Consider the following 7,914-nt stretch of genomic DNA (forward strand, 5'->3'; position numbering starts at 1 on the left):
TATGATGCCTGGCTAACAAGATGGCATTGCATAATTCACATAAACGATGAATAAACTAAACAAATGGCATTCACACAAAGCATGTCTAATCTAAGCAGATGACATATTTGATGTATAAAGTAAGCAATGCAAGGCACCATATGCATGATATAACCAACATCAGCATGCCAAGTTAGAGCGAAGACCTCAGGGGGTAAATAGGAGTGGTCTTCTCCTTCTGAATGCCCCTCAGAACAGATATCTTCCTCTCGATTACAATCTGAAATGGGTGGAGGGGGGCTGCCTTTGCGCCTACCATGGAGCGACGTCTGCATGAACTTTTATTGCCACGCAAGGCTCGTCTCTTTTGCTCTACATGTTCAGTTCCATTGTGTACAATAACTGACATGCATAGGAATAAAACATAGTGAGATTATGTAAGGAGTGCGTGCAGAAATCCAGAGTGATGGTAGCAACCTGTGGATAGACCCAAAACCAATGATAGTAGGCAGATAATGGCTTCAGTTAAAAATACAGATAATGGCTTCTTTACTGTTTGTTTCCCACCCAACATGAAACTCATAGTAGACACCAGAGATTAACCAGATAGTATACTATTGATTGCGGCCCCGATATGTACCCCACAACCATTTAAAAACTCAAGTTTGACCATTAGTTTGGAGCTGACTCAGAGTCTAATCAGTGAACAGGATGATAAAGTAGCATGTAATATTAAGCGATGCATGACGTAAGCAGGCACGAAAGAGTGCGACCTCTCTTGTGGACCCGTGTAGTCCTTGCGGTCATCTGCTTGGTTGATGATGGTAATGCAGTTGTCATGGCTGCTAGCGGTGGGGAAGAAGATCTGAGGCGGTGAAAGACAGTCTGGAGGCCGGATCCCTTCTGTGCTGGACCCTTTTGTCGTTGGAGCAGCTCAGCTGGGGTGGACGACGGCGCAGCAGGAGCGGGACAAACCAAACAAGGTTTTCTTTGACAACTATCTGTAAGAGAAGTAATTTTGTAAGGGCTCGTTTGAATTGGAGGATTCTAACAACGCAGGGATAGTAAATACACAGTAATAGGAGAGGAATGCACGTGCAAAACAGAGAATTTAAAAACACAGGATTTCTGCCAATCTGGGTGTTTGGTTCACAAGAATTGGAAGATCACTTGATGCAAAGAAGCATGGTGAGATTAAGTCAAACCACAAGAAAATGTACGGTTATAATGCTATTATGCTACTATCTATTAGTCTTGTGCTACATGCATAGGAATTTGAAAAGGAGGACAAGTGGATATTAAAATTCCTATGGTTTTTCTTTCAAGGAGACACTCAAGGAACAAATCCTACAGTTTTCCTTTGCTCCATTCCTTTGAACCAAATGCATGAATAGTAGTACCATAGGAAACTTTCCAATTCCTATATTTTTCCTTCACTTTTCCTTTCAAGCACTGGCGATTCTAGCAGGCAGGCTTGAGCAAGGAAAAGCCTACACTCAAAAAACGTTTTTGTGCTACTTCTACTACTTTGGCCCCAGGCCACTGCCCTACTAGCTCAACTTCCAGGCCCATCGACAAATGCACAACTCAAACGCGCAGAGATAAATAATGATGGCGTCCAAGAGAGTCCATCACGGATAGCTAAGTTGCCTAGTACCTCACTTCTTGTCATATAGTAGAAGAAACTAATCGTATTTCACGTTACTGTGTGTGCTCAGTGGACAATATATATATATATATATATATATATATATATATATATAACATGTAAAGAGATGCAACAAGTGTACAACCTCTTTGGCGAAGCCATGTCGATCTCAGCGTGATTTGGTTGGTCGATGAGGATGATCCGGCTGACTTGGCTATCGGAGGAGTGCAAGAAGATCTTAGGCATCTTCAGATGGAGCCCGGGGTACTGCTCCTCCGTGATGGAGGGTTTCGTCGTTGGAGCAGCTCCGGTGAGTTATACGACGCCGAGGCTGAAGCAGGACAGGAGAGACAACATTAACCTGAGTGGAATTCTAATAGCATCTCCAATAGATGACGTAAAATACATAACCAAAAAGTGCTAGATGTAAAATACATTAGCCACTTATCTTTGAACTTAACTGTCGAAACTGAATTTAACTGTCGAAACTGAACTCAACTGTCGAAACTGAATTTTGCTACCGAAACTGAACGCACTAGTAGCAGAAAAGTAGTAGCAGCAGCAGTAGCGCGTGCGAGAGCCAGGGTAGCTGGTCATGTAGCAGCATCAGGTGAGGTACACGTCAGTCGACTAACCTTTTCATCTCTGGTCAGTCGATTTTCCAGCCGTTGGATACAAAATCAAGGGCCTGCAGTTCATCTTCAACCTCCATCCCCCTGATCCGCCAGCCACCACCGGCCAAACAGCTGTGCCCCGCCCGCCCCGAAACCACTCCCCATCACCGGTCCGCCGCCGCCCCGGCCAACCCTCTAGCCCCCCCCCCCGTGTCGAGCTTTTTCTCCAACGATCCCCATGCCACCGCCCCACCACCGCCGGCAATCGCCGCCCCCACCCTGAACCCTAAGATAGATAGTGGGGTACCTCTCCGGCGATCCCTCCTCCCCGTTGCGGCTGGTTCTTCCTTTACTCCGGCGAGCCCCCCCCCCCCTGAAAATTGACTGACCTGAAAGTCGATTCAGTCGACTGAAGTGTAGCTAAATCAGAGCAGCATTGCAAGCAAGAGCAAGAGCAAGAGCAGCAGCGCGAGCAAGAGCAAGAGCAATAGCAAGAACATACCAAGCAGGGGACTGAGAGCAAGAGCAGAGCAGCAGCGCAAGCAAGAGCTAAAGCAACAACAACTCCTACTGATGTGGATGTCGCCGCCAAGGGAGCGACGCCATGGAGGAAGTGGCGGGCGAAGCCGCCGTGGATGGAGCCGCGCCGTGTTGGCTCGGGACCGAGTGCCGGCAGCACCATGAGATCGAATCAAGAAGAAAATGTGGCGATTAGTGTACAACCTCTTTGGTGGCGCCGATTAGGCCTCAACTTCATCCGAGGAAATGGTGATGATGATGCTCTTCCGGTGGTGCAGGTGAAGACGGCGGTGTGGGAATGGAGGTGCCACGAAAGACGAGGGGAACATCGGGGCAGCTCCTTGGAGGTGCAGGATGGGGTGGCTGAACCGGCGGGATGACGAGATCAACGACGGATCCTCATCCGGTACGGTGGATGAGGGACGTCGAGGTGTTGCTATGGACAACATCGTCGGTGAAGAGGCCCCGGCTGGGTGGCGGACGGAGGAGGGTGTGGGGCTTCACGGGTTTTCGCGGCCTCGGTGTATGAATGGGTGGGCGGATGGGATGGGAGTGGGGAACCATGGCTTAGGGGTGCGCTTGTCCGAAATGTGGGGTAAGTTATGAAAGTACCCCCAACGTTTGAGCTAGGTGGTCCTTTCATTTCAGGGGTATCACGGGCATTTCGCGTGTCGGGATTTCACAGGAGGTGGTAGTTTTTGCGCGAGTTGTAATTTTGGAATAGCAAGGCGCAGGTTGAGATGGAGGGAGTTGTCGGAGCATAACAAGACAAAGATATATCTTAAATATTTCGGGAAAACAAGGTGTGGGTTGAAATTTCCGGACAAGCCTAATGTGTACTGTACCAAATCAATCCGCACTTCCATCAACGGAAAAACAAAAAGAAATCAATTCACAACACACAAGAGAGTCTAGTTCCGTGTACTGTACCAAATCAATTCGCATTACAAATGTCATTCAAAACTTTGAATTCATGTTATGTTCAATTAAAATATTTTGCTACGTGTATAATGCAGGAACGCTTTAGTGCATTCCAAAAGTATATACTACCGCTTCAATATGAACTAAATTTGAATTTGTTTCTCTATTTGAATAAGATCTACAATAATGATTGTTGTGAAGTCAAACCATTTGAATTTGTTTCTCTATTTTAATAAGATCTATAATCATCATTATTGTCAAGTTAAACCATCGTTTGTGTATTATCTTCACAACACACCACATGATTACTCTCGAGTTAGATATGAACTATTTGTACTATATGAACTCGAACTCGATTTTTTGAATCCACTTTATGTTGTTTTCAAATCACAGTACATTTCAAGCTCTAGCTAGATCTTCATAATCTAAACCATGTCTTATATGTATAATGTGTTTATCACATAATATATGGTGCCCCCCCTACGCCTAAGTATTTAGATGTGAGTTTCAAACACCACACATTACCACAAATTCAAATAAAATATGAGATTGTTTGATATATAGTATTGTTTAGATTGTTTGATATTTAGTTGTAAGCTGCAAATGCCACACATTATCACAAATTCAAATAAAATGTGAGATTGTTCAATGTATAGTATGGTTTAGATTGTTCGACATTTAGTTGTGAGTTGCAAACTCCATGCATTATCACATTATGGTATAACATGTGCAAAACCACAACACACGTATCACCGCTATCTTCATGCATGTATATATGTTTATAACACTATGATCTCCTATTCAAATATATGAATCCACTTTCATATCAAATTATGATCTTTGTTAGTCTCTTACACCCACACAATCCTCTAACATTTATAGCTAGCACTAACTTTCTCTCGTGCCCACACACGCCCTCCTCGCCCTCCTCCTCCCTTAGCATTCTATCCATCGCACACATTCATTTTTTTTCTTTAGGTCATTCTCCCACAGTCTCCAGAACTCCTTTCCGACACACACTGATCGATAAACCTGTCACATCCCTAGCTTCTGGTAATGCACTAGGCTAGACCTCTTGCTGCATCATGTTTAAATTCAAATGAAATTTGAATTGAGGAATTTTCAAAGCCTCAGAATCCTTTAAAAAAATGATCAAGATAAAAATTGCTTCAAATAAGTCCAAGAAAATGTTCTTGTTATCCTCTGGAAATATTGGCAAGAGGTAAAATCCAAACCAATATTTTCGGTATCTCAGAAACATTTATTTTGGGTATTTGAATTAAATCAATAATCTATTTGAATTTGGGGATATATTCATAATATATAATGAATATATTTTCAAATGCTTTGAAATGTTTTATGTACTTCTGGAATAGTCCAGAGAGGTAACATAAAATATTTCAGAATGTTTTGGCACTGTAAGAAATTATTTTGAATTTGAAAACAGTGGCAAAATAAAATAAAAAGGGAAACAGAACAGAAAAAAATAAAAAAGAGAAGGAAGTACCTGGCCTCACCCGTGCAGCCCAGCCGGCCCAGCTCCTCCCGCGGCCCAGCCCACCTGGCCCCCTTCTCCTGTCTTCTTCCCGTGCCAGCGCACGAAGCAGCTGCGTGCTGGACGCACGCGCGCCGACGCCGGCCACCTCCTGCTTCGCCGTGGCAGCCTCCCCGACCCCCTCGCGACGCCACGAAGACGGCCTCGACCCCCCTCGATCGTCTCTCTCTCTCTGGACCCCCTCCTCCTCCTCTGTTCTCCCTCCCTCTCGTCACCGAACGCACCTGGGAGCGCCGCTCGCCGTAGCCATGACCACGGCCACCCCCTCCCCTCTCCGACGTGCTCCCGAGCTCCTGCACCTCGTCGCCAACCCCCTCACCGAGCCACGTGACCGGAAGGGCCCCGAGCAGCCGCCATCGTCATCATCTCCGAGCTTCGGCCCCGGTGCCGTCTCCGTCGAATTCGGCCACTCCGGCGCGCCCCCGAGCCCACTGACCCTCCCTACAGCTCCGCGGTGAGCCTCCGTGCAGAACCCCTCTCTCTCCCCTCGCGTTTGCGAGCTCTAGGCCATAGCCCGTCGCGGCTGAACTCCGGCCGCCGCTGACCATGTCGCCGCCGTGGCCTGAGCTCGAACGGGTCGCGCCCGTGCATCTCACCGAGCTCGTGGTGACTCCAGGAGGCTGCGCAATGCTTTACCTCACTCGCCCGTGCTCCACAACGCCGTTTTCGCCGAGGCCCGAACTCCGGCGCCGCCTCGGGCTCCATTCCGGCGAACCCCGGCCACCCCCGCACCTTCCGTTGGCCCCCCTAGATGCGCACGGGCACGGGCTACCTTCTGGTGCCCTTCGCGCGTCCAGCCGCCGCCCGTAGCGCAACCCCGGTGAACTTCCGCCGCGTTTCGGGTCGCCGCCGGCCGAACTCCGGTGGCCAGTGACGTGGCGCTGTCATTAGCACTAATGACCCTGTTAAACTAACCCCGTGACGCTGACAGTGGGCCCCGTAGCGGGTCAAAGCCCGGGTCAACGCGGGATTAGCCCCTGTGTCACTGACGTGTGGACCCCACACGTCAGGTTTGACCTGGACCGCCCGTTGACCTGCTGAGGTCAGCATGAGGTCATGCTGACGCCATAATTCATTTTCTGGAATTATTTTAATTCTAAATATTCAGGAAATTTCAGAAAATGCCTAAAACTTCCAAAATTCATAGAAAATTAACCGTAACTCCAAATTAAATAATTTATATATGAAAAATTATCAGAAAAATTCAAGGAATCCATCTGTACCATTTTCATGCATGTTAGAACAACTTATCACTACTGTTTAGAGCAAATGAAGTGAATGACATTTAAATAATCACATATGGAGTTTGAATTTGAATCTTGTATTCAAACCAACTTCATTTAATCTGTTGCTAGTTGCATTAGCTCAAAACACATTCATATTGCCATGTCATGAGCATGCATCATATTGTGCATTGCATTGATTGTATTTCTTCTGTGTTGCCGGTATTTGTCCCCTCTCGATAGACGTGATACCGATGATGTGATCGTTGACACTGATGAAGACTCAATGTTATCTTCAGAAGTGCCAGGCAAGCAAAACCCCCTTGTTCATTCCGATACAATCCCACTCTCTCGCTCCTGCTCTCTTTTACTGCATTAGGACAACATCGATTCATCTGTTACTTGCTGCGGTAGCTGAACCCCTTTATCCTTTGCATGACCTGTCATTCCACAGTAAATAGATGAAACCCACTAGCATGAGTAGGAGTTGTTTGAGCCCTGTTGTGCCTACTCATTCATGTTTGTTTGTCATGCCTGCTACTGCTTAGAGTTGAGTCAGGTCTGATTCATCGGGGATGAATCAGAGGTGTGTGAACATGTCCTACTGTGTGTGAGCTAAGTGTGTGAACACGATTTGGTAAAGGTAGCGGTGAGAGGCCATGTAGGAGTACATGGTGGGTTGTCTCATTGCAGCCGTCCTCAGGAACTGAGTTCTGTGTTTGTGATCCATGATTCAGCTACTACCATACATTGGGCCCTGAAATATGACCCCGCTCGACTTCTTATTCACCCTAGTCCTCTGTCCAGGAGTTGCAAGTAGTTTCTGGTGTTTGTAGCTTACTGGAGGCCGTGGACAGCGCTGACCGTAGGGGTGGGCTGTGATGCGGTAGGTACGTGGCACGGTGTACCGGATGCCCGTTTGGTATCTCGGGAACCCTGTTCACATCGTTTGGGGCTGTGAGCGAAACTCCGGCCGGATCTCCTCATGGATGGAACCCGAATAGGCGATAAACCTGGACTAGAGACTTGAGTGTTTAGGTAGGTCGTGGTCTACACCCACGTCGGCTTTCGCTTGAAGTCTGCCGAGCACATGTCGTGTGCAGACGCTAAGTGGTGGAAACATGTATGAAGAAGTACACCCCTGCAGGGTTAACATCATCTATTCGAATAGCCGTGTCCGCGGAAAAGGACTTCTGGGTTGCTTATATCAGTTCATAGACAAGTGAAAGTGGATACTCTAAAATACGCAAGATAAGCGTGAGTGCTATGGATGGCGTTCTCGTAGGGAGACGGGAGCGGATCCATAGTGGTGTATTGATATGGTGAATATGTGGACTCGTGTGCGCCACCTCAAAAGAGTTACTTGCAGTCGTAGTTCAGGATAGCCACCGAGTCAAAGCTGGCTTGCTGCAGTTAAACCCCACCATCCCTTTGTTGATAATGATGCATATGTAG

The sequence above is a fragment of the Triticum aestivum genome, chromosome 3B (assembly GCF_018294505.1).
Source record: "Triticum aestivum cultivar Chinese Spring chromosome 3B, IWGSC CS RefSeq v2.1, whole genome shotgun sequence".
NCBI lineage: Eukaryota > Viridiplantae > Streptophyta > Magnoliopsida > Poales > Poaceae > Triticum > Triticum aestivum.